This window comes from Pseudophryne corroboree, chromosome 1 (assembly GCF_028390025.1).
Source record: "Pseudophryne corroboree isolate aPseCor3 chromosome 1, aPseCor3.hap2, whole genome shotgun sequence".
Taxonomy (NCBI): Eukaryota; Metazoa; Chordata; class Amphibia; order Anura; family Myobatrachidae; genus Pseudophryne; species Pseudophryne corroboree.
Genome location: NC_086444.1, coordinates 316,101,839 through 316,129,609, shown reverse-complemented (window position 1 = coordinate 316,129,609; position 27,771 = coordinate 316,101,839). Strand labels below are relative to the sequence as shown.

At 41.1% G+C, this 27,771-nt stretch overlaps 1 protein-coding gene across 2 annotated transcripts in view; it reads right to left on the bottom strand.

Annotated features, from left to right (window-relative positions):
- The window catches only part of DNAH10 (dynein axonemal heavy chain 10), a 712,041-nt gene that overhangs the window by 485,039 nt on the left and 199,231 nt on the right, over window positions 1–27,771 (bottom strand). The window lies entirely within an intron of this gene.

Below are 27,771 nucleotides of genomic sequence, written 5' to 3'. Positions count from 1 at the left end.
TATTGCAGAACACTTATGTTGTCATATAGACAGAAGAAAACGACAGAAGAAGATAAAAGAAAGCGACAGAAGAAAACGATGAAAGAAGCAAGAAAAAGAGACAAAAAAAGGAAGAAAGAAAAGAAAGAAACTGAAAAAAAGCATGAAGAAAATGAAAGAAAAATGAAAGAAAGAAAGAAAGAAAGAAAGAAAGAAAGAAAGAAAGAAAGAAAGGAAAGAAGCAGAAAAAAGCATGAAGAAAAAGAAAGAAAAATGAAAGAAAGAAAAATGAAAGAAGAAAGAAAGAAAAAAGAAAGAAGCAGAAAGATAAAGGTTAGAAGAAAGAAAATAATGTTTCTATGCCTATGTATGGTATTGCAGAACCCTTATGTTGTCTTATAGATAAAAGTATTAAAGACGACAGAAGAAGATAGAAGAAAGCGTCAGAAGAAGACAACGATGACAGACAGAACAAGAAAGAAAAAGAAAGAAAAAGATAGACAAAAAGAAAGAAAGAAAAAGAAAATAAAAGAAAGAAACAGAGAAAAAGCATGAAGAAAAATGAAAGAAAAATGAAAGAAGAAAGAAAGAAAAAAGAAAGAAGCAGAAAGATAAAGGTAAGAAGAAAGAAAATTATGTTTCTATGCCTATGTATGGTATTGCAGAACACTTATGTTGTCATATAGACAGAAGAAAACGACAGAAGAAGATAAAAGAAAGCGACAGAAGAAAACGATGAAAGAAGCAAGAAAAAGAGACAAAAAAAGGAAGAAAGAAAAGAAAGAAACTGAAAAAAAGCATGAAGAAAATGAAAGAAAAATGAAAGAAAGAAAGAAAGAAAGAAAGAAAGAAAGAAAGAAAAAAGAAAGTATTAAAGACGACAGAAGATAGAAGAAAGCGACAGAAGACAACGACAGAAGAAGACAATGATGACAGACAGAACAAGAAAGAAGAAGCAAGATAAAGAGAAAAAAAGAAAGAAAGAAAGAAAAAAAGAATGAAAGAAAGAAAGAAAGAAGCAGAAAAAAGCATGAAGAAAAAGAAAGAAAAATGAAAGAAGAAAGAAAGAAAAATGAAAGAAAAAAGAAAGAAGCAGAAAGATAAAGGTAAGAAGAAAGAAAATAATGTTTCTATGCCTATGTATGGTATTGCAGAACCCTTATGTTGTCTTATAGCTAAAAGTATTAAAGACGACAGAAGAAGATAGAAGAAAGCGACAGAAGACGACAACGACAGAAGAAGACAACGATGATAGACAGAACAAGAAAGAAGAAGCAAATAAAAGAGAGACAAAAAAGAAAGAAAGAAAGGAAAGAAGCAGAAAAAAAGCATGAAGAAAAAGAAAGAAAAATGAAAGAAAGAAAGAAAGAAAGAAAAATGAAAGAAGCAGAAAGATAAAGGTAAGAAGAAAGAAAATAATGTTTCTATGCCTATGTATGGTATTGCAGAATACTTATGTTGTCTTATAGATAAAAGTATTAAAGACGACAGAAGAAGATAGAAGAAAGCGATAGAAGAAGACGACAGAAGACAACGATGACAGAACAAGAAAGAAGCAAGAAAAAGAGACAAAAAAAGAAAGAAGCCGGAAAAAAGCATGAAGAAAAAGAAAGAAAAATGAAAGAAAGAAAGAAAGAAAGAAAGTAAAATGAAAGAAAGAAAAAAAGAAAGTATTAAAGATGACAGAAGATAGAAGAAAGCGACAGAAGACAACGACAGAAGAAGACAATGATGACAGACAGAACAAGAAAGAAGAAGCAAGATAAAGAGAAAAAAAGAAAGAAGAAAGAAAGAAAGAAAGAAAGAAAGAAAGAAAGAAAGAAAGAAAGAAAGAAAGAAAGAAAGAAAGAAAGAAAGAAGCAGAAAAAAGCATGAAGAAAAAGAAAGAAAAATGAAAGAAGAAAGAAAGAAAAATGAAAGAAGAAAGAAAGAAAAATGAAAGAAAAAAGAAAGAAGCAGAAAGATAAAGGTAAGAAGAAAGAAAATAATGTTTCTATGCCTATGTATGGTATTGCAGAACCTTTATGTTGTCTTATAGATAAAAGTATTGAAGACGACAGAAGATAGAGGAAAGCGACAGAAGACGACAACGACAGAAGAAGACAACGATGACAGACAGAACAAGAAAGAAGAAGCAAGAAAAAGAGAGACAAAAAAGGACGAAAGAAAGCAGAAAAAAGCATGAAGAAAAAGAAAGAAAAATGAAAAGAAAGAAAAAGGAAAGAAAAAAGAAAGAAGCAGAAAGATAAAGGTAAGAAGAAAGAAAATAATGTTTCTATGCCTATGTATGGTATTGCAGAACCCTTATGTTGTCTTATAGATAAAAGTATTAAAGACGACAGAAGAAGATAGAGGAAAGCGACAGAAGAAGACAACGATGACAGACAGAACAAGAAAGAAAAAGAAAGAAAAAGATAGACAAAAAGAAAGAAAGAAAAAGAAAATAAAAGAAAGAAACAGAGAAAAAGCATGAAGAAAAATGAAAGAAAAATGAAAGAAGAAAGAAAGAAAAAAGAAAGAAGCAGAAAGATAAAGGTAAGAAGAAAGAAAATTATGTTTCTATGCCTATGTATGGTATTGCAGAACACTTATGTTGTCATATAGACAGAAGAAAACGACAGAAGAAGATAAAAGAAAGCGACAGAAGAAAACGATGAAAGAAGCAAGAAAAAGAGACAAAAAAAGGAAGAAAGAAAAGAAAGAAACTGAAAAAAAGCATGAAGAAAATGAAAGAAAAATGAAAGAAAGAAAGAAAGAAAGAAAGAAAGAAAGAAAGGAAAGAAGCAGAAAAAAGCATGAAGAAAAAGAAAGAAAAATGAAAGAAAGAAAAATGAAAGAAGAAAGAAAGAAAAAAGAAAGAAGCAGAAAGATAAAGGTTAGAAGAAAGAAAATAATGTTTCTATGCCTATGTATGGTATTGCAGAACCCTTATGTTGTCTTATAGATAAAAGTATTAAAGACGACAGAAGAAGATAGAAGAAAGCGTCAGAAGAAGACAACGATGACAGACAGAACAAGAAAGAAAAAGAAAGAAAAAGATAGACAAAAAGAAAGAAAGAAAAAGAAAATAAAAGAAAGAAACAGAGAAAAAGCATGAAGAAAAATGAAAGAAAAATGAAAGAAGAAAGAAAGAAAAAAGAAAGAAGCAGAAAGATAAAGGTAAGAAGAAAGAAAATTATGTTTCTATGCCTATGTATGGTATTGCAGAACACTTATGTTGTCATATAGACAGAAGAAAACGACAGAAGAAGATAAAAGAAAGCGACAGAAGAAAACGATGAAAGAAGCAAGAAAAAGAGACAAAAAAAGGAAGAAAGAAAAGAAAGAAACTGAAAAAAAGCATGAAGAAAATGAAAGAAAAATGAAAGAAAGAAAGAAAGAAAGAAAGAAAGAAAGAAAGAAAGAAAGAAAGAAAGAAAGAAAAAAGAAAGTATTAAAGACGACAGAAGATAGAAGAAAGCGACAGAAGACAACGACAGAAGAAGACAATGATGACAGACAGAACAAGAAAGAAGAAGCAAGATAAAGAGAAAAAAAGAAAGAAAGAAAGAAAAAAAGAATGAAAGAAAGAAAGAAAGAAGCAGAAAAAAGCATGAAGAAAAAGAAAGAAAAATGAAAGAAGAAAGAAAGAAAAATGAAAGAAAAAAGAAAGAAGCAGAAAGATAAAGGTAAGAAAGAAAATAATGTTTCTATGCCTATGTATGGTATTGCAGAACCCTTATGTTGTCTTATAGCTAAAAGTATTAAAGACGACAGAAGAAGATAGAAGAAAGCGACAGAAGACGACAACGACAGAAGAAGACAACGATGATAGACAGAACAAGAAAGAAGAAGCAAATAAAAGAGAGACAAAAAAGAAAGAAAGAAAGGAAAGAAGCAGAAAAAAAGCATGAAGAAAAAGAAAGAAAAATGAAAGAAAGAAAGAAAGAAAAATGAAAGAAGCAGAAAGATAAAGGTAAGAAGAAAGAAAATAATGTTTCTATGCCTATGTATGGTATTGCAGAATACTTATGTTGTCTTATAGATAAAAGTATTAAAGACGACAGAAGAAGATAGAAGAAAGCGATAGAAGAAGACGACAGAAGACAACGATGACAGAACAAGAAAGAAGCAAGAAAAAGAGACAAAAAAAGAAAGAAGCCGGAAAAAAGCATGAAGAAAAAGAAAGAAAAATGAAAGAAAGAAAGAAAGAAAGAAAGTAAAATGAAAGAAAGAAAAAAAGAAAGTATTAAAGATGACAGAAGATAGAAGAAAGCGACAGAAGACAACGACAGAAGAAGACAATGATGACAGACAGAACAAGAAAGAAGAAGCAAGATAAAGAGAAAAAAAGAAAGAAGGAAAGAAGGAAAGAAAGAAAGAAAGAAAGAAAGAAAGAAAGAAAGAAAGAAAGAAAGAAAGAAAGAAAGAAAGAAAGAAAGAAAGAAGCAGAAAAAAGCATGAAGAAAAAGAAAGAAAAATGAAAGAAGAAAGAAAGAAAAATGAAAGAAGAAAGAAAGAAAAATGAAAGAAAAAAGAAAGAAGCAGAAAGATAAAGGTAAGAAGAAAGAAAATAATGTTTCTATGCCTATGTATGGTATTGCAGAACCTTTATGTTGTCTTATAGATAAAAGTATTGAAGACGACAGAAGATAGAGGAAAGCGACAGAAGACGACAACGACAGAAGAAGACAACGATGACAGACAGAACAAGAAAGAAGAAGCAAGAAAAAGAGAGACAAAAAAGGACGAAAGAAAGCAGAAAAAAGCATGAAGAAAAAGAAAGAAAAATGAAAAGAAAGAAAAAGGAAAGAAAAAAGAAAGAAGCAGAAAGATAAAGGTAAGAAGAAAGAAAATAATGTTTCTATGCCTATGTATGGTATTGCAGAACCCTTATGTTGTCTTATAGATAAAAGTATTAAAGACGACAGAAGAAGATAGAGGAAAGCGACAGAAGAAGACAACGATGATAGACAGAACAAGAAAGAAGAAGTAAGGAAAAGATAGACAAAAAAGAAAGAAAGAAAGAAAGAAAGAAAGAAAGAAAGGAAAGAAGCAGAAAAAAGCATGAAGAAAAAGAAAGAAAAATGAAAGAAAGAAAAATGAAAGAAGAAAGAAAGAAAAAAGAAAGAAGCAGAAAGATAAAGGTTAGAAGAAAGAAAATAATGTTTCTATGCCTATGTATGGTATTGCAGAACCCTTATGTAGTCTTATAGATAAAAGTATTAAAGACGACAGAAGAAGATAGAAGAAAGCATCAGAAGAAGACAACGATGACAGACAGAACAAGAAAGAAAAAGAAAGAAAAAGAGAGACAAACAGAAAGAAAGAAAGAAAAAGAAAATAAAAGAAAGAAACAGAAAAAAAGCATGAAGAAAAATGAAAGAAAAATGAAAGAAGAATGAAAGAAAAAAGAAAGAAGCAGAAAGATAAAGGTAAGAAGAAAGAAAATAATGTTTCTATGGCTATGTATGGTATTGCAGAAGCCTTATGTTGTCTTATAGATAAAAGTATTAAAGACGACAGAAGAAGACAGAAGAAAGCGGCAGAAGAAGACGACAGAAGACAATGATGACAGACAGAACACGAAAGAAGAAGCAAGAAAAAGAGAGACAAAAAATAAAGGAAAGAAGCAGAAAAAAAGCATGAAGAAAAAGAAAGAAAAATGAAAGAAGAAAGAAAAATGAAAGAAGAAAGAAAGAAAAAAGAAAGAAGCAGAAAGATAAAGGTAAGAAGAAAGAAAATAATGTTTCTATGCCTATATATGGTATTGCAAAACCCTTATGTTGTCTTATAGATAAAAGTATTAAAGATGACAGAAGAAGATAGAGGAAAGCGACAGAAGAAGACAACGATGATAGACAGAACAAGAAAGAAGAAGTAAGAAAAAGAGAGACAAAAAAGAAAGAAAGAAAGAAAGAAAGAAAGAAAGAAAGAAAGAAAGAAAGAAAGAAAGAAAGAAAGGAAAGAAGCAGAAAAAAGCATGAAGAAAAAGAAAAATGAAAGAAAGAAAAATGAAAGAAAGAAAGAAAAAAGAAAGAAGCAGAAAGATAAAGTTAAGAAAGAAAATAATGTTTCTATGCCTATGTATGGTATTGCAGAACCCTTATGTTGTCTTATAGATAAAAGTATTAAAGACGACAGAAGAAGATAGAAGAAAGCGTCAGAAGAAGACAACGATGACAGACAGAACAAGCAAGAAAAAGAAAGAAAAAGAGAGACAAAAAGAAAGAAAGAAAGAAAGAAAAAGAAAGAAAATAAAAGAAAGAAACAGAAAAAAAGCATGAAGAAAAATGAAAGAAAAATGAAAGAAGAAAGAAGCAGAAAAATAAAGGTAAGAAGAAAGAAAATAATGTTTCTATGCCTATGTATGGTATTGCAGAACCCTTATGTTGTCTTATAGATAAAAGTATTAAAGACGACAGAAGAAGATAGAAGAAAGCGACAGAAGAAGACTACGATGACAGACAGAACAAGCAAGAAAAAGAAAGAAAAAGAGAGACAAAAAGAAAGGAAGAAAAAGAAAATAAAAGAAACAGAAAAAAAGCATTAAGAAAAAGAAAGAAAAATGAAAGAAGAAAAAATAAAGAAGCAGAAAGATAAAGGTAAGAAGAAAGAAAAATAATGTTTCTATGGCTATGTATGGTATTGCAGAAGCCTTATGTTGTCTTATAGATAAAAGTATTAAAGACGACAGAAGAAGATAGAGGAAAGCGATAGAAGACGACAACGACAGAAGAAGACAACGATGATAGACAGAACAAGAAAGAAGAAGCAAGAAAAAGAGAGACAAAAAAGAAAGAAAGAAAGGAAAGAAGCAGAAAAAAAGCATTAAGAAAAAGAAAGAAAAATGAAAGAAAAAAGAAAGAAGCAGAAAGATAAAGGTAAGCAGAAAGAAAATAATGTTTCTATGCCTATGTATGGTATTGCAGAACCCTTATGTTGTCTTATAGATAAAAGTATTAAAGACGACAGAAGAAGATAGAGGAAAGCGATAGAAGACGACAACGACAGAAGAAGACAACGATGATAGACAGAACAAGAAAGAAGAATCAAGAAAAAGAGACAAAAAAGAAAGAAAGAAAGGAAAGAAGCAGAAAAAAAGCATGAAGAAAAAGAAAGAAAAATGAAAGAAAGAAAAATGAAAGAAGCAGAAAGATAAAGGTAAGAAAAAAGAAAATAATGTTTCTATGCCTATGTATGGTATTGCAGAACCCTTATGTTGTCTTATAGATAAAAGTATTAAAGACGACAGAAGAAGATAGAAGAAAGCGACAGAAGACAACGACAGAAGACAACGATGACAGAACAAGAAAGAAGCAAGAAAAAGAGACAAAAAAAGAAAGAAAGAAAAGAAAGAAGCCGAAAAAAAAGCATGAAGAAAAAGAAAGAAAAATGAAAAAAAGAAAGAAAGAAAAATGAAAGAAAGAAAAAAGAAAGTATTAAAGACGACAGAAGATAGAAGAAAGCGACAGAAGACAACGACAGAAGAAGACAATGATGACAGACAGAACAAGAAAGAAGAAGCAAGATAAAGAGAAAAAAAGAAAGGAAAGAAAGAAAGAAAGAAAAAAAGAAAGAAAGAAAGAAAAAAGCAGAAAAAAGCATGAAGAAAAAGAAAGAAAAATGAAAGAAGAAAGAAAGAAAAATGAAAGAAGAAGAAAGAAAAATGAAAGAAGAAAAAAGAAAGAAGCAGAAAGATAAAGGTAAGAAGAAAGAAAATAATGTTTCTATGCCTATGTATGGTATTGCAGAACCTTTATGTTGTCTTATAGATAAAAGTATTGAAGACGACAGAAGATAGAGGAAAGCGACAGAAGACGACAACGACAGAAGAAGACAACGATGACAGACAGAACAAGAAAGAAGCAAGAAAAAGAGAGACAAAAAAGAACGAAAGAAAGCAGAAAAATTCATGAAGAAAAAGAAAGAAAAATGAAAGAAGAAAAAAGAAAGAAGCAGAAAGATAAAGGTAAGAAGAAAGAAAATAATGTTTCTATGCCTATGTATGGTATTGCAGAACCCTTATCTTGTCTTATAGATAAAAGTATTAAAGACGACAGAAGAAGATAGAGGAAAGCGACAGAAGACGACAACGACAGAAGAAGACAACGATGATAGACAGAACAAGAAAGAAGAAGCAAGAAAAAGAGAGACAAAAAAGAAAGAAAGGAAAGAAGCAGAAAAAAAGCATGAAGAAAAAGAAAGAAAAATGAAAGAAGAAAGAAAAATGAAAGAAGAAAGAAAAAAGAAAGAAGCAGAAAGATAAAGGTAAGAAGAAAGAAAATAATGTTTCTATGCCTATGTATGGTATTGCAGAACTCTTATGTTGTCTTATAGATAAAAGTATTAAAGACGACAGAAGAAGAAAGAAGAAAGCATCAGAAGAAGACAACGATGACAGACAGAACAAGAAAGAAAAAGAAAGAAAAAGAGAGACAAAAAGAAAGAAAGAAAGAAAGACAAAAAGAAAGAAAGAAAGAAAGAAAGAAAGAAAGAAAGAAAGAAAGAAAGAAAGAAAGAAAGAAAGAAAGAAAGAAAGAAAGAAAGAAAAAGAAAATAAAAGAAAGAAACAGAAAAAATAAGATTTTACTCACCGGTAAATCTATTTCTCGTAGTCCGTAGTGGATGCTGGGAACTCCGAAAGGAACATGGGGAATAGCGGGCTCCGAAGGAGGCTGGGCACTCTAGAAAGATTTATGACGACCTGGTGTGCACTGGCTCCTCCCACTATGACCCTCCTCCAAGCCTCAGTTAGGACACTGTGCCCGGACGAGCTGACATAATAAGGAAGGATTTTGAATCCCGGGTAAGACTCATACCAGCCACACCAATCACACCGTACAACTCGTGATACTATATCCAGTTTGACAGTATGAAAACAACTGAGCCTCTCAACAGATGGTTCAACAATAACCCTTTAGTTAGCAATAACTATTTACAAGTATTGCAGACAATCCGCACTTGGGATGGGCGCCCAGCATCCACTACGGACTACGAGAAATAGATTTACCGGTGAGTAAAATCTTATTTTCTCTAACGTCCTAGTGGATGCTGGGAACTCCGAAAGGACCATGGGGATTATACCAAAGCTCCCAAACGGGCGGGAGAGTGCGGATGACTCTGCAGCACCGAATGAGAGAACTAAAGGTCCTCCTCAGCCAGGGTATCAAATTTGTAGAATTTTGCAAACGTGTTTGCCCCTGACCAAGTAACAGCTCGGCAAAGTTGTAAAGCCGAGACCTCTCGGGCAGCCGCCCAAGATGAGCCCACCTTCCCTGTGGAATGGGCTTTCACTGATTTAGGATGCGGCAGTCCAGCCGCAGAATGCGCCTGCTGAATCGTGTCACAGATCCAGCGAGCGACAGTCTGCTTAGAAGCAGGAGCACCCAGCCTGTTGGGTGCATACAGGATAAATAGCGAGTCAATTTTCTTTACTCTAGCCGTCCTGGAAACATAATTTTTCAAGGCCCTGACTACGTCCAGTAACTTGGAATCCTCCAAGTCCCTAGTAGCCGCAGGCACCACAATAGGTTGGTTCAAGTGAAAAACTGATACCACCTTAGGGAGAAACTGGGGACGAGTCCTCAATTCTGCCCTCTCCATATGGAAAATCAGATAAGGACTTTTATATGACAAATCCGCCAATTCTGATACACGCCTGGCCGAAGCCAAGGTCAATAACATGACCACTTTCCGCGTGAGATATTTTAGATCCACGGTTTTTAGTGGTTCAAACCAATGTGATTTTAAGAAACTCAACACCACGTTGAGATCCCAAGGTGCCACTGGAGGCACAATAGGGGCTGAATATGCAGCACTCCTTTTAGAATGTCTGAACTTCAGGTACTGAAGTTAATTCTTTCTGGAAGAAAATCGACAGAGCCGAGATCTGTATCTTAATGGAGCCTAATTTTAGGCCCATAGACACTCCTGCTTGTAGGAAATGCAGAAATCGACCTAGTTGAAATTCCTCTGTTGGGGCCTTTTGTGGCCTCACACCAAGCAACATATTTCCGCCATATGCGGTGATAATGTTTTGCAGTTACATCTTTCTTGGCTTGAATCAGCGTAGGAATGACTTCCTCCGGAATGCCCTTTTCCTTTAGGATCCGGCGTTCAACCGCCATGCCATCAAAACGTAGCCGCGGTAAGTCTTGGAACAGACAGGGCCCCTGCTGCAGCAGGTCCTGTCTGAGCGGCAGAGGCCATGGGTCCTCTGATATAATTTTTTGAAGTTCTGGGTACCAGGCTCTTCTTGGCCAATCCGGAACCACAAGTATCGTTCTTACTCCTCGCCTTCTTATTATTCTCAGTACCTTTGGTATGAGAGGCAGAGGGGGGAACACATAAACCGACTGGTACACCCACGGTGTTACCAGAGCGTCCACAGCTATCGCCTGAAGGTCCCTTGACCTGGCGCAATATCTTTTATAGCTTTTTGTTGAGGCGGGACGCCTTCATGTCCACCTGTGGCCTTTCCCAATGGTGTACAATCCTTTGGAAGACTTCTGGATGAAGTCCCCACTCTCTCGGGTGGAAGTCATGTCTGCTGAGAAGATCTGCTTCCCAGTTGTCCACTCCGAGAATGAACACTGCTGACAGTGCTAACACATGATTTTCCGCCCATCGGAGAATCCTTGTGGCTTCTGCCATCGCCATCCTGCTTCTTGTGCCGCCCTGTTGGTTTACATGGGCGACTGCCGTGATGTTGTCTGATTGGATCAGGACCGGCCTTTTGAAGCAGAGGCCTTGCCTGACTCAGGGCATTGTAAATGGCCCTCAGTTCCAGAATATTTATGTAGGGAAGTCACCTGACTTGACCAAAGTCCCTGGAAGCTTCTTCCCTGTGTGACTGCCCCCCAGCCTCAAAGGCTGGCATCCATGGTCACTAGGACCTAGTCCTGTATGTCGAACCTGCGGCCCTCTTGAAGATGGGCACTCTGCAGCCACTACAGTAGAGATACCCTGGTCCTTGGAGACAGGGTTATCAGCCGATGCATCTGAAGATGTGATCCGGACCACTTGTCTAACAGGTCCCCCTGAAAAGTTCTTGCATGGAACCTGCCGAATGGGATTGCTTCGTAGGAAGCTATCATTTTTCCCAGGACTCGCGTGCAATGATGCACCGATAACTGTTTTGGCTTCAGGAGGTCTCTGACTAGAGATGACAGCTCCATGGCTTTCTCCTCCGGGAGAAACACTTATTTCTGGTCTGTGTCCAGAACCATCCCCAGGAACAGTAGACGTGTCGTAGGAAACAGCTGTGTCTTTGGACTGTTTAGAATCTAACCGTGCTGTTGTAGCACTTTCCAAAATAGTGCTACCCCGACTAGCAACTGCTCCTTGGACCTCGCCCTTATAAGGAGATTGTCCAAGTACGGGATCATTAAAAACTCCCCTTTTTCGAAGGAGTATCATCATTCCGGCCATTACCTTGGTAACACCCTCGGTGCCATGTACAGTCCAAACGGCAGAGTCTGGACTTGGTAATGGTAATCCTGTACCACAAATCTGAGGTACTCCTGGCGAGGATAGTAAATGGGGACATGCAGGTAAGCATCCTTGATGTCCCGGGATACCATGTAATCCCCCTCGTCCAGGCTTGCAATAACCGCCCTGGGCGATTCCATCTTGAACTTGAATTTTTTTATGTATGTGTTCAAGGATTTTAAATATAAAAAAGGGTCACACCGAACCATGCGGTTTCGGTACCCCAAACCGTGTGGAATAGTAACCCCGTCCTTGTTGAAGTAGGGGCACCTTAAGTATTACCTGATGGGAATACAGCTTATTAATTGCCTCTAGTACAGCCTCCCTGCCTGAGGGAGTTGTCGGCAAGGCATATTTGAGGAAACGGCGGGGGGAAGACATCTCGAATTCCAGCTTGTACCCTTGAAATACTACTTGAATGAAACAGGGATCCACCTGTGAGCGAGCCCACTGATCGCTGAAATTTTTGAGACGGCCCCCCCACCGTACCTGGCTACACCTGTGGAGCCCCCGCGTCATGCTGTGGACTCAGAGGAAGCGAGAGAAGAATTATGATTCTGGGAACAGGCTGACTAGTGCAGCTTTTTCCCTCTTCCCTTGTCTCTGTACAGAAAGGAAGCGCCTTTGACCCGCTTGCTTTTCTGAAGCCGAAAGGACTGTACCTGATAATACAGTGCTTTCTTAATCTGTGAGGAAAACTGAGGTAAAAATATTTCTTCCCAGCTGTTGCTGCGGATACGAGGTCCCAGAGACCATCCCCAAATAATTCCTCACCCTTATAAGGCAGAATCTCTATGCGCCTTTTAAAGTCAGCATCACCTGTCCAGTGACAGGTCTCTAATACCCTCCTGACAGAATGGACATTACATTCATTTTGGATGCCAGCCGGCAAAATATCCCTCTGTGCATCCCTCATATATAAGACGATGTCTTTAATATGTTCTCATGTTAGCAAACTAGTATGTTTGACAGGGTCACCGACCACGCTGCAGCAGCACGCTCTGCAGGTTTCAGTCTAGTACCTGAGTGTGTAAAAACAGACTTCAGGATAGCCTCCTGCTTTTTATCAACAGGTACCTTCAAAGTGGCCGTTCCTAAAACGGTAGTGCCACCTATTTTGACAACCGTGTGAGCGCCTTATCCACCCTAGGGGATATCTCCCAGCGTAACTTATCCTCTGGCGGGAAAAGGTACGCCATCAGTAACTTTTTTGAAATTACCAGTTTCTTATCAGGGGGAACCCACGCTTCTCACACACTTCATTCATTCATCTGATGGGGGAACAAAACACTGCCTGCTTTTTCTCCCCAAACATAAAAACCCATTTTTAGAGGTTAATGTCAGAAATGTGTAACACATTTTTTATTGCCGGGATCAAGTCACGGATGTTCCTAGTGGATTGTGTATATGTCTCAACCTTGACGACACTGGAGTCAGACTCCGTATCGACATCTGTGTCTGCCATCTGAATGAGCGGGCGTTTTTGATGGCCTTTGAGACGCCTGGGCAGGCGCGGGCTGAGAAGCCAGCTGTCCCACAGCTGTTACGTCATCCACCCTTTATGTTAGGAGTTGACACTGTCGGTTAATACCTTTCACCTAACCATCCACTCTGGTGTCGGCCCCACAGGGGGCGACATCACATTTATCGGCATCTGCTCCGTCACTATATAAGCCTCCTCCTCAAACATGTCGACACAGCTGTACCGACACACCGCACACACACAGGGAATGCTCTGACTGAGGACAGGACCCCACAAAGCCCTTTGGGGAGACAGAGAGAGAGTATGCCAGCACACACCAGAGCGCTATATAATGTGGGGATTAACACTATAACTGAGTGAATTTTCCCCAATAGCTGCTTGTATATACAATATTGCGCCTAAATTTAGTGCCCCCCCTCTCTTTTTAACCCTTTGAGCCTGAAAACTACAGGGGAGAGCCTGGGGAGCTGTCTTCCAGCTGCACTGTGAAGAGAAAATGGCGCCAGTGTGTCTGAGGGAGATAGCTCCGCCCCTTTTCCGCGGCCTATTCTCCCGCTTTTTTATGGATTCTGGCAGGGGTATTTATCACATATATAGCCTCTGGGGCTATATATTGTGATTGTTTTGCCAGCCAAGGTGTTTTTATTGCTGCTCAGGGCGCCCCCCCCCAGCGCCCTGCACCCTCAGTGACCGGAGTGTGAAGTGTGTGTGAGGAGCAATGGCGCACAGCTGCAGTGCTGTGCGCTACCTTGGTGAAGACTGATGTCTTCTGCCGCCGATTTTCCGGACCTCTTCTTGCTTCTGGCTCTGTAAGGGGGACGGCGGCGCGGCTCCGGGACCGAACACCAAGGACTGGGCCTGCGGTCGATCCCTCTGGAGCTAATGGTGTCCAGTAGCCTAAGAAGCCCAATCCGGCTGCAAGCAGGCGAGTTCGCTTCTTCTCCCCTTAGTCCCTCGCTGCAGTGAGCCTGTTGCCAGCAGGTCTCACTGAAAATAAAAAACCTAATTCTATACTTTCTTTCTAGAGGCTCAGGAGAGCCCCTAGTGTGCATCCAACCTCGGCCGGGCACAAGATCTAACTGAGGCTTGGAGGAGGGTCATAGTGGGAGGAGCCAGTGCACACCAGGTGGTCATAAATCTTTCTAGAGTGCCCAGCCTCCTTCGGAGCCCGCTATTCCCCATGGTCCTTTCGGAGTTCCCAGCATCCACTAGGATGTTAGAGAAAAAGCATGCAGAAAAATGAAAGAAGAATGAAAGAAAAAAGAAAGAAGCAGAAAGATAAAGGTAAGAAAGAAAATAATGTTTCTATGGCTATGTATGGTATTGCAGAAGCCTTATGTTGTCTTATAGATAAAAGTATTAAAGACGACAGAAGAAGACAGAAGAAAGCGGCAGAAGAAGACGACAGAAGACAATGATGACAGAACAAGAAAGAAGAAGCAAGAAAAAGAGAGACAAAAAAGATAGAAAGAAAGAAGCAGAAAAAAGCATGAAGAAAAAGAAAGAAAAATGAAAGAAAGAAAATGAAAGAAGAAAGAAAAAAGAAAGAAGCAGAAAGATAAAGTTAAGAAAGAAAATAATGTTTCTATTCCTATGTATGGTATTGCAGAACCCTTATGTTGTCTTATAGATAAAAGTATTAAAGACGACAGAAGAAGATAGAAGAAAGCGTCAGAAGAAGACAACGATGACAGACAGAACAAGAAATAAAAAGAAAGAAAAAGAGAGACAAAAAGAAAGAAAGAAAGAAAGAAAGAAAGAAAGAAAGAAAGAAAGAAAGAAAGAAAAAGAAAATAAAAGAAAGAAATAGAAAAAAAGCATGAAGAAAAATGAAAGAAAAATGAAATAAGAAAGAAGCAGAAAGATAAAGGTAAGAAGAAAGAAAATAATGTTTCTATGCCTATGTATGGTATTGCAGAACCCTTATGTTGTCTTATAGATAAAAGTATTAAAGACGACAGAAGAAGATAGAAGAAAGCGACAGAAGAAGACTACGATGACAGACAGAACAAGCAAGAAAAAGAGAGACAAAAAGAAAGAAAGGAAGAAAAAGAAAATAAAAGAAAGAAACAGAAAAAAAGCATGAAGAAAAAGAAAGAAAAATGAAAGAAGAAAGAAAAAAGAAAGTAGCAGAAAGATAAAGGTAAGAAGAAAGAAAATAATGTTTCTATGCCTATGTATGGTATTGCAGAACCCTTATGTTGTCTTATAGATAAAAGTATTAAAGACGACAGAAGAAGATAGAAGAAAACGACAGAAGAAGACAACGATGACAGACAGAACAAGAAAGAAAAAGAGAGACAAAAAGAAAGAAAGGAAGAAAAAGAAAATAAAAGAAAGAAACAGAAAAAAAGCATGAAGAAAAAGAAAGAAAAATGAAAGAAGAAAGAAAAATGAAAGAAGAAAGAAAGAAAAAAGAAAGAAGCAGAAAGTTAAAGGTAAGAAGACAGAAAATAATGTTTCTATGCCTATGTATGGTATTGCAGAACCCTTATGTTGTCTTATAGATAAAAGTATTAAAGACGACAGAAGAAGATAGAAGAAAGCGACAGAAGAAAACGACAGAAGACAACGATGACAGAACAAGAAAGAAGCAAGAAAAAGAGACAAAAAAAGAAAGAAAGAAAAGAAAGAAGCCGAAAAAAAGCATGAAGAAAAAGAAAGAAAAATGAAAGAAAGAAAAAAGAAAGAAGCAGAAAGATAAAGGTAAGAAGAGAGAAAATAATGTTTCTATGCCTATGTATGGTATTGCAGAACCCTTATGTTGTCTTATAGATAAAAGTATTAAAGGTGACAGAAGTCAGAAGAAAGCGACAGAAGAAGGCGACGACAGACAGAAAAAAAAGAAAAACAGACAAAAAGGAAAGAAAAAAGGAAAGAAGAAAGAAAACAAGAAAGAACGGCAAAAGAAAAAAGAAAAAGATTAAAGAAAAAAGTAAGAAAAGCAGAAATATAGAGGAAAGGAGAAAGAAAGAAAGAAAGAAAGAAAGAAAGAAAGAAAGAAATGTTTCTATGCCTATGTACAATATTCCAGAACCTTTATGTTGTCTTATAGATAAAAGTATGAAAGACGACAGAAGAAGTCAGAAGAAAGCTACAGAAGACAACAACAAAAGAAGACTACAACATACAGACAGACAGATGAAGAACAAAGAAAGAATGAAAAAAGAATGAAAAAGAAAAAAGAAATAAAGAAAAAGAAAGATAAAAGATAAAAGAAAAACGAAATAAAGAAAAAGAAAGATAAAAGAAAGACATAAGAAAGAAAAAAGAAAGACATAAGAAAGAAAAAAGATGAAAGACAACAGAACAGAGAGAAGGAAGAAGAAAGAAAGAAAGAAAGAAAGAAAGAAAGAAAGAAAGAAAGAAAGAAAGAAAGAAAGAAAGAAAGAAAGAAAAGAAAGAAAGAAAAGAAAGCTCTGACGTGTTGGTGCCAGGCAAAGATGCCGGAAGCCCTGGAGGTCTGATGTCCGTGCAAAAGAGATAAATAGCCACTGACCGCCAGGCGAAGGCGTCGGGAGCCCACCAGTTGAAGACGCTGAAAGCCCTGGTGGGCTGGAGCCCGCCAGGTGAAGATGCTGGAAGCCCTGGTTAGAAAGAAGGAAAGAAACAAAGAAAGGAAAGGAAAGGAAAGGAAAGGAAAGGAAAGGAAAGGAAAGGAAAGGGAAGGGAAGGAAGGAAGGAAGGAAGGAAGGAAGGAAGGAAGGAAGGAAGGAAGGAAGGAAGGAAGGAAAGAAAGAAAGAAAGAAAGAAAGAAAGAAAGAAAGAAAGAAAGAAAGAAAGAAAGAAAGAAAGCATCCAATATCCAACTAAATTAATAAACAGAAGTTTAAAACACATATTGATATTAGAATGCCTTTTTTTCACAGCCTGAGTGTGAAACCTTCAGGTAGTGGAGCGGGAAAGATATTACTAAAGATTCAAATAAAATAGAAAGATGTTCATGCTTAATCACCCATTCATTATCATAAGTGTAACTATAAAACTAGTTGCTGCTCTGAAAAGAAGATAGAATGAGAAGTCAAATAGTTTTATGTAACCACTTAAATAGGAATATGTTTAATGTTCTAACATGCATTTTTCATACTGCACCAGTTAGTTAGGAATAATAGTTGGTGGGGAAAGTGGTTACTGTCAGGTAACAGCATTATCAGACTCCAATAATAAATAAAGCAGTTATTGGCAACTGGTATTTCTGTGCAGATATACGCAGAACCTTAACATGACATCTGGGTGCCCTTGGCAAGAGCTCTCTTTTTTTATGCAGAGAGATGTCACATTCATGACATCACTAAGTGAACTATATGCTCTTTAGAGGTTTCGCATTTATGTGATCACTAAATTATATTTTTATTTTGTTATGTTAATATGGGGTCTTTCCTCTTGTTTATTTGAAGACTTATATTACACTGTTGATATAGGCAGAGTGAGGAGGGCGACTGAGGTGATTGCAGCAGTGCTAGCCACAGCCCATGACTTGTGCCACACACCATGTGCAGACCCACAGCACTGGTAATGCCCCCCACATTCCTAATCTCACTCTCTGCGGTGTGGCCACTCAGACATTTCAGTTCCAGGCCCATGTGGACCTTTATCTGGCACTGGGTGGGCTATCATGTTAAGATCGGTGATTATTGTGGCCATGCGGAGCCACAGCGGCAGTGGGCTATCAGAGTTTGTGGAAGGAGCCACAGGTGCAGAGGACATGGTGAGGCACTGTGAGGTTAACTTTAATTACTCAATGGGCGTTACTGACACAGATACATGAGGGAAACCCAGTTTGGAATGGCCGTAGTCAAGAACGGTCAATGATGCTCTTTTCCTTTAGGATTAGGTAAAGCCAACTGAGGACTTCACATTGGGGGTCATTCCGACCCGATCGCTCGCTGCAGTTTGTTGCAGTGCAGCGATCGGGTCGGAACTAAGCATGCGCCAGCGCCGCAGTGCGCCCGCGCATGGCAGTCATCGGGACAGACAGAGACAGTCGCTGGGCGGGAGGGGACCGTTGGCGTGGCCGGACCGTTGGGGGACGGGAGCGACCAGCGGGAGCGACGAGTAACTCCCGGCCAGCCGCAGGAGCTGCACTGGCCGGGAGTTACTCCTCAAATACATAGGCATCGCCGCTGTGCGATGCTTTTGTATTAGAGCGGGGGGCCGGCACTGACATGCGGGGCGAACTAGCCCTGTGCTGGGCGTCCCCCTGCATGTCTGAGTTTACGATCATAGCTGTGCTAAACTTAGCACAGCTACGATCAACTCGGAATGACCCCCATAGCCTGTCCTAGAGGAAGATGCCATAATGGGACTGCTGCCATATTGAGAAGCTCCGTGCATACACAGAACAAGATATACATAGTTGGAGGTCACAAGCCCGGATGGATTGATCCATCTATTGGCAGATCATTCTTTTGGTGAAATGGGCATTTCTGGGCAGTAACTGGGCAGCAACCATGCAGACGCACAGAACTGTTCTAACTAGTGGGAGTGTTATGGCCGTGAAAGTAGACTTCCATAGCACGTGGACAGAAATAGGACGCCTGTTTCAGATGGATCTGTAGCACCCAGAATAGAGTGGGTGTGAGTCCAGATGATAATGATGACAGTTGTGGCAGGATGGCATTCCAAATGCAGACGCATGGATATCGGCACACATGGGTGGAATCCTGAATTAGGACAAGGTACTGTAGTAAGAAGGCTGCCGCGGTCATATGGAAAAGTGGTTACAGGTAGTTCCGACTTAGAATCAGCCCCATTGAGCTTACCAAAAACACCTATGGACCCTTATTCGCATCACTTTAGTGGTGATGCGAAGAAGATGCGAAATATGAAGAAAAAGACTGTATGCTACACCTACCGGAAATATGCGCCAGGTATCTCGTACCATACTGTATGTCATATTGAGGAATGCTGTAGGAAGCTACGTCTATAGCCCAAATCTTGGATTCTTGCCACTCAGGCATCTGTGGTGGAATTGAACGGCTGATCCAGAAGAGAACTAGGCAGGTGCCCAGTACAGCTATTCATGTGCAGATTGCCTGGTTTCTATTGATGTGAAGTCTAGTAACTTAACTGACCAAGCATGTTTCCCTCTCTGTCACCCTCCACTTGGAGCAGAGGAATAAGGAACTTTAGCTTTTCCTGAGAAGCGAAAATATGATTTTTACAGACCATAAAATCTTTTCCTTGAAGTCCATCTGGGGGGGATGCAATTACTTCTGGGTTATGTGTAGTGAATTGTGGAGGTGGGCACTAACTACTTTGAAACAGGTTCCCGCCCACTATATAACCCCTCCCCATCTACCAGTACCTCAGTCAAAAAACTGAAAAACACCAGCACCGACAGATAACTTGGTATGAAACCAAACAAGGGAGGGATACCAGCATGCCCAGATGGACTTGAAGGAACATGTTATGGTGAGTAAAAATTGTATTCCGTTTATCATCCATCTGGGGGATGCCATTACTTCTGGGATATACCAAAGCAAACCAAATTAAGGGGGGGGGGGGGGGGGGAGCAACTGACCCAGCTGCTCAGAGAATCTTTCGCCCTAAGCTGGCATCTCGTGCTCGAAAGGTATGGAACCAATAAAACCTTGTATAAGTGTGTACTGAAATCCAAATAGCTGCAAGGTACAGCTGCTCTACCGAGGCACCAAGCCTCACTGCCCAGGAAGCTTCAACCGCACGAGTCGAGTGAGCCCGAATTGAAGCTGGCATGGCCAAATTGTCAGATGGTAGCAGTGATCCATCTGGAGATAGGGCCCTTAGAGGCTGGCCAGCCTCTCTTAGGAGCATCAATCAATACTAACAAGGAATCTGAATGCCTAAAAACTGCAGTACGTTCTGGATAAATGTGTAGTGCCCTAACCACATCCAGTAGTGCAAGAGAAGAACCCTCATTTCCTGAATCTTGGAAAAAGGCTGGAAGAACAATATCCTGATTTTTGTGAAAGGCTGATACCACCTTAGGAAAAATGGTAGGCTTGGTGCATAACACTACCCTATCTTCATGAAAAAGTAACAGCAGAGATTTGAAAGAAAGAGCTGCTAACTCAGACACTCTTCTGGCTGATGCAATGGCCAAAAGAAAAACAACCTTTAATGCTAAATATCTTAATTCCACATTCTAATGGCCCAAATGGAGCCTTCTGATGTGCTTCCAGAACTAAATTTAAGTGCCAAGGATGTACTGGTAGCACATACAGAGGTTGAATGTGAAACACCCCTTGCAGGAATGTCTGAACTTCAGGAATGTTGGCTAATTTTCTTTGAAAGAGAATAGACAGAGCTGAAATCTGAGTCCCTTAGCCAAGCCATCTTGCAGAAAAGATGTGTCGTTCACATCATGCAATATATATCCTCCTCAATGATATATTCAAGAAGTGACCGGCTTTCTAGCCTGTATTACGGTTTTCACAACCAATCTTGAAAACCCCTTGGCTCTCAAAATCTTGGGTTCAAGAACCATGCCGTCAAAGCCAAGTGAGAAAAAATAAGAATTTACTTACTGATAATTCTATTTCTCATAGTCCGTAGTGGATGCTGGGGACTCCGAAAGGACCATGGGGAATAGCGGCTCCGCAGGAGACTGGGCACAAAGTAAAAGCTTTAGGACTAGCTGGTGTGCACTGGCTCCTCCCCCTATGACCCTCCTCCAAGCCTCAGTTAGGATACTGTGCCCGGACGAGCGTACACAATAAGGAAGGATTTTGAATCCCGGGTAAGACTCATACCAGCCACACCAATCACACCGTACAACTTGTGATCTGAACCCAGTTAACAGCATGATAACAGAAGGAGCCTCTGAAAAGATGGCTCACAACAACAATAACCCGATTTTTGTAACAATAACTATGTACAAGTAATGCAGACAATCCGCACTTGGGATGGGCGCCCAGCATCCACTACGGACTATGAGAAATAGAATTATCGGTAAGTAAATTCTTATTTTCTCTAACGTCCTAGTGGATGCTGGGGACTCCGAAAGGACCATGGGGATTATACCAAAGCTCCCAAACGGGCGGGAGAGTGCGGATGACTCTGCAGCACCGAATGAGAGAACTCCAGGTCCTCCTCAGCCAGGGTATCAAATTTGTAGAATTTAGCAAACGTGTTTGCCCCTGACCAAGTAGCTGCTCAGCAAAGTTGTAAAGCCGAGACCCCTCGGGCAGCCGCCCAAGATGAGCCCACTTTCCGTGTGGAATGGGCTTTTACAGATTTTGGCTGTGGCAGGCCTGCCACAGAATGTGCAAGCTGAATTGTACTACAAATCCAACGAGCAATCGTCTGCTTAGAAGCAGGAGCACCCAGCTTGTTGGGTGCATACAGGATAAACAGCGAGTCAGATTTTCTGACTCCAGCCGTCCTGGAAACATATATTTTCAGGGCCCTGACTACGTCCAGCAACTTGGAATCCTCCAAGTCCCTAGTAGCCGCAGGCACCACAATAGGTTGGTTTAAGTGAAATGCTGAAACCACCTTAGGGAGAAATTGAGGACGAGTCCTCAATTCCGCCCTGTCCGAATGGAAATCAGATAAGGGCTTTTACAGGATAAAGCCGCCAATTCTGACACGCGCCTGGCCCAGGCCAGGGCCAACAGCATGACCACTTTCCATGTGAGATATTTTAACTCCACAGATTTAAGTGGTTCAAACCAATGTGACTTTTGGAACCCAAAAAACTACATTGAGATCCCAAAGTGCCACTGGAGGCACAAAAGGAGGCTGTATATGCAGTACCCCTTTTACAAACGTCTGAACTTCAGGGACTGAAGCTAGTTCCTTTTGGAAGAAAATTGACAGGGCCGAAATTTGAACCTTAATGGACCCCAATTTCAGGCCCATAGACACTCCTGTTTGCAGGAATGTAGGAATCGACCTAGTTGAATTTCCTCCGTCGGGCCTTACTGGCCTCGCACCACGCAACATATTTTCGCCAAATGCGGTGATAATGTTTTGCGGTTACATCCTTCCTGGCTTTGATCAGGATAGGGATGACTTCATCCGGAATGCCTTTTTTCCTTCAGGATCCGGCGTTCAACCGCCATGCCGTCAAACGCAGCCGCGGTAAGTCTTGGAACAGACAGGGTCCTTGTTGGAGCAGGTCCCTTCTTAGAGGTAGAGGCCACGGATCCTCCGTGAGCATCTCTTGAAGTTCCGGTTACCAAGTCCTTCTTGGCCAATCCGGAGCCACGAATATAGTGCTTACTCCTCTCCATCTTATCAATCTCAGTACCTTGGGTATGAGAGGCAGAGGAGGGAACACATACACTGACTGGTACACCCACTGTGTTACCAGAGCGTCTACAGCTATTGCCTGAGGGTCCCTTGACCTGGCGCAATACCTGTCGAGTTTTTCCCAACGGTTTATAATCATGTGGAAGACTTCTGGGTGAAGTCCCCACTCTCCCGGGTGGAGGTCGTGCCGAGGAAGTCTGCTTCCCAGTTGTCCACTCCCGGAATGAATACTGCTGACAGTGCTATCCCATGATTTTCCGCCCAGCGAAGAATCCTTGCAGCTTCTGTCATTGCCCTTCTGCTTCTTGTGCCACCCTGTCTGTTTACGTGGGTGACTGCCGTGATGTTGTCCGACTGGATCAACACCGGCTGTCCTTGAAGCAGAGGTCTTGCTAAGCTTAGAGCATTGTAAATGTCCCTTAGCTTCAGGATATTTATGTGAAGTGATGTCTCCAGGCTTGACCATAAGTCCTGGATATTCCTTCCCTGTGTGACTGCTCCCCAGCCTCGCAGGCTGGCATCCGTGGTTACCAGGACCCAGTCCTGAATGCCGAATCTGCGGCCCTCTAGAAGATGAGCACTCTGCAACCACCACAGGAGGGACACCCTTGTCCTTGGTGACAGGGTGATCCGCTGATGCATCTGAAGATGCGACCCGGACCATTTGTCCAGCAGGTCCCACTGGAAAGTTCTTGCGTGGAATCTGCCGAATGGGATTGCTTCGTAGGAAGCCACCATTTTACCCAGAACCCTTGTGCATTGATGCACTGAGACTTGGCTCGGTTTGAGGAGGTTCCTGATTAGCTCGGATAACTCCCTGGCTTTCTCCTCCGGGAGAAACACCTTTTTCTGGACTGTGTCCAGGATCATCCCTAGGAACAGAAGACACGTCGTCGGAACCAGCTGCGATTTTGGAATATTGAGAATCCAATCGTGCTGCCGCAACACTACCTGAGATAGTGCTACACCGACCTCCAACTGTTCCCTGGATCTTACCCTTATCAGGGAATCGTCCAAGTAAGGGATAACTAAAATTCCCTTCCTTCGAAGGAATATCATCATTTCGGCCATTACCTTGGTAAAGACCCGGGGTGCCGTGGACCATCCCTACGGCAGCGTCTGAACTGATAGTGACAGTTCTGTACCATAAACCTGAGGTACCCTTGGTGAGAAGGGTAAATTTTGACATGAAGGTAAGCATCCTTGATGTCCCGAGACATCATGTAGTCCCCTTCTTCCAGGTTCGCAATCACTGCTCTGAGTGACTCAATCTTGAATTTGAACCTCTGTATGTAAGTGTTCAAAGATTATAGATTTTAGAATCTGTCTCACCGAGCCGTCTGGCTTCGGTACCACAATAGTGTGGAATAATACCCCGTTCCCTGTTGCAGGAGGGGTACCTTGATTATCACCTGCTGGGAATACAGCTTGTGAATGGCTTCCAAAACTGCCTCCCTGTCAGAGGGAGACGTCGGTAAAGTCGACTTTTGGAAACGGCGAGGGGGAGACGTCTCGAATTCCAATATGTACCCCTGAGATATTACCTGAAGGATCCAGGGGTCTACTTGCGAGTGAGCCCACTGCGCACTGAAATTCATTGAGAACGGGCCCCCACCGTGCCTGAGCTTGTAAAGCCCTAGCGTCATACTGAGGGCTTGGCAGAGGCGGGAAAGGGTTTCTGTTCCTGGGAACTGGCTGATCTCTGCAGCCTTTTTCCTCTCCCTCTGTCACGAGCAGAAAAGAGGAACCTTTTGTCCGCTTGCCAACAAAGGACTGCGCCTGATAATACGGCGTCTTATTTTGAGAGGCGACCTGGGGTACAAACGTGGATTTCCCAGCTGTTGCCGTGGCCACCAGGTCTAAAAGACCGACCCCAAATGTCCCCTTTCAAAGGCAATACTTCCAAATGCCGTTTGGAATCCGCATCACCTGACCATTTTACTGGTAGAATTGGACAACGCACTTATACTTGATGCCAGTCGGCAATTATTCCGCTGTGCATCATGCATATATAGAAATGCATCTTTTAAATGCTCTATAGGCAATAATATACTATCCTTATCTAGGATATCAATATTTCCAGTCAGGGAATCCGACCATGCCAACCCAGCACTGCACCTCCAGGCTGAGGCGATAGCTGGTCGCAGTATAACACCAGTATGTGTGTAAATACCTTTTTTGGATACCCTCCTGCTTTCTATCAGCAGGATCCTTAAGGGCGGCCATCTCATGAGAGGGTAGAGCCCTTGTTCTTACAAGCGTGTGAGCGCCTTATCCCCCCTAGGGGGTGTTTCCCAATGCATCCTAACCTCTGGCGGGAAAGGGTATGCAGCCAATACTTTTTAAGAAATTATTAATTGTTATCGGGGGGAAACCCACGCATCATCACACACCTCATTTTATTTCTCAGATTCAGGAAAACTACAGGTAGTTTTTCCCTCACCGAACATAATACCCCTTTTTTGGTGGTACTCGTATTATCAGAAATGTATAAAACATTTTCCATTGTCTCAATCATGTAACGTGTGGCCCTACTGGAAATCACGGTTGTCTCGTCACCGTCGACACAGGAGTCAGTATCCATGTCGGCGTCTGTATCTGCCATCTGCCTGACGGCCTATGAGACGTCTGGACAGGCACAAGCTGAGTAGCCGGCTGTCTCATGTCAACCACTGTTTTTTTTTTATATAGAGCTGACACTGTCACGTAATTTTCAACAGTACATCCACTCAGGTGTCGACCCCCTAGGGGGTGACATCACTGTTACAGACACTCTGCTCCGTCTCCACATCATTTTTCTCCTCGTACATGTCGACACAAACGTACCGACACACAGCACACACACAGGGAATGCTCTGATAGAGGACAGGACCCACTTAGCCCCTTGGGGAGACAGAGGGAGAGTTTGCCAGCACACACCAGAGCGCTATATATGTATAGGGACAACCTTACAATAAGTGTCTATCCCTTATAGCTGCTTATATCTGTTATTTTGCCAAATAAGTGCCCCCCTCTCTTTTTTACCCTGTTTCTGTAGTTGCAGGATGCAGGGGAGATTCTGGGAGCCTTCCTACCAGCGGAGCTGTGTGGGAAAAATGGCGCTGTGTGCTGAGGAGATAGGCCCCGCCCCCTTCACGGCGGGCTCTTCTCCCGCTTTTTTCTGGAAAACTGGCAGGGGTTAAATACATCCATATAGCCCAGGAGCTATATGTGATGTATTTTTTGCCAAATAAGGTAAATTCATTGCTTCCCAGGGCGCCCCCCCCCCAGCGTCCTGCACCCTCAGTGACCGAAGTGTGAAGTGTGCTGAGAGCAATGGCGCTCAGCTGCAGTGCTGTGCGCTACCTTATGAAGACAGGAAAGTCTTCTGCCGCCGATTTATGGACCTCTTCTTGCTTCAGCATCTGTAAGGGGGCCGGCGGCGCGGCTCCGGGACCCATCCATGGCTGGGCCTGTGATCGTCCCTCTGGAGCTAATGTCCAGTAGCCTAAGAAGCCCAATCCACTCTGCACGCAGGTGAGTTCGCTTCTTCTCCCCTTAGTCCCTCGATGCAGTGAGCCTGTTGCCAGCAGGTCTCACTGAAAATAAAAAACCTATTTAAACTTTTACTCTAAGCAGCTCAGGAGAGCCACCTAGATTGCACCCTTCTCGTTCGGGCACAAAATCTTAACTGAGGCTTGGAGGAGGGTCCTAGGGGGAGGAGCCAGTGCACACCAGCTAGTCCTAAAGCTTTTACTTTGTGCCCAGTCTCCTGCGGAGCCGCTATTCCCCATGGTCCTTTCGGAGTCCCCAGCATCCACTAGGACGTTAGAGAAATGTGGGTGATGGCAAGGATCCTGAAACAACAGGTCTGGGCGCAACGGTAGATGATAAGGAACGTCTGCCAGCATGTTCTGAAGAATTATATACCAATGACGATGTGGCCAGTCCAGTGCCACCAGAATGACTGGTCGTGTCTCTGAACGAATCCTCTGAAGTACCCTTGGAATTAAAACCAGAGGAGGAAAGATGTACCCCAACTGGAATAACCAAGGTGCTGTCAGGACATCCACTAAGCATGCCTGGGGATCCCGGGATCGAAATTCGTGTCTTGGGAGTTTCTTGTTGAGATGGGAGGCCATCAGATCTCTGTCTGGGACATCTTGACACTATTTCTACAAAAACCTCCTGGTGTAACTCCCACTCTCCTAGGTCTAGCTTGTGGCGACTTAAAAAGTCTGCCTCCCAGTTGTCTACTCCTGGAATGTAGATTGCTGAAATTGCTGGTACCCATTCTTCTGCTCAACTGAGGATGTGAGAGACCTCTTTCATTGCACCCGACGCATGTGCCACAGTGCTTGTTTATATATGCAAAAGCCGTGGCATTGTCCGATTGAATTTGCTTCCTTAATTGAAGGTCTGATTTTTCCCATCAATAAAGCAACTAGTTTTGCAGTGGATGGGAATGAAACCAGGTGAAAGGAAAGCTTCAAATGAAGCTACCATCTTTCCCATTAATTGCATAGCTCTGAGAACTGACATTTGATTTAGCTGTGGAATGTTACTTATTCTGGATTGCACGTCCTGAATATTTTCTTGTGGAAGAAACACTCTGGGATACTGGGTGTCGAATATAAGCCCCAAAAACATCATCCTTTGGGATGACTTTAAATTTGACTTTGGAAATGTATGATCCAGCCAAAATCCTGGAGCATCTGTATGGTAATCTGAATGTGATCCTGCAATAAAGCTATGGACGGAGTCCTTAGCAACAGATCGTCCAGAAAAGCCAACACATTGGGTGAGATTCAAATGATATTTCACGCCCAATTTCCTTTCTAAAATGATCTCAGTTATCGCGCATATTGCGCCCATAGTAATCAGGTTTAGCTGTGTAAAGGGTTGGGTGCCTCGCTACTCCGGGGGTAGCGAGCTGAAATAATGATACAACGTCCCTGAGGGCAGAAACAGAATAGGTGTGGAAATGGGTGAAAAGAATTGAATCCCGCCCATTGATTTTTGAGTAAAAAATATTGTGTTCCATTACCTTCGTGAATACTCTAGGAGCCGCGGACAACCCGAACGGTAATGTCTGGGACTGAAAATGTTGGTGTTCCACTGCAAAATTTAGCAGGTGTTGATGACCTTTCCATATAGGAATATGGAGGTAGGCATCCTTGATATCTATGGAGGCCAGACTCTCCCTCCTCCATAGACCCAATAACTGTCCTTACTGACTCAATTTAGAAGTTTTCCAAATGACGGTAAGGATTTAAGTCTTTGAGGTTCACAATGGGCCAGAATGACCCGTCTGGTTTGTCTACCAAAAATATAAAGACTGGAGTAAAACCCCTGTCCCTTCAGTAGAACAGCAACTGGAATAATTACTGTGGCCCCCAAAAGAGCAGAAATTGCTTCTGACATGGCCGACCTTCTGAATTGATCTATTGGAAGTGGAGTGTAAAAGATTCTTTCTGGAATCGGATTCTCTAGGTCTAACCTGTAACCCCCGTAATCTGGGCTGGATTTAATCCAGGTATCCATGAACCAGAGAGAATCAGTTCCCACCAGAAGACGAGTCCCTGTTTCCATGTAGTCAAGGGATTTGCAGCAGGGCGACG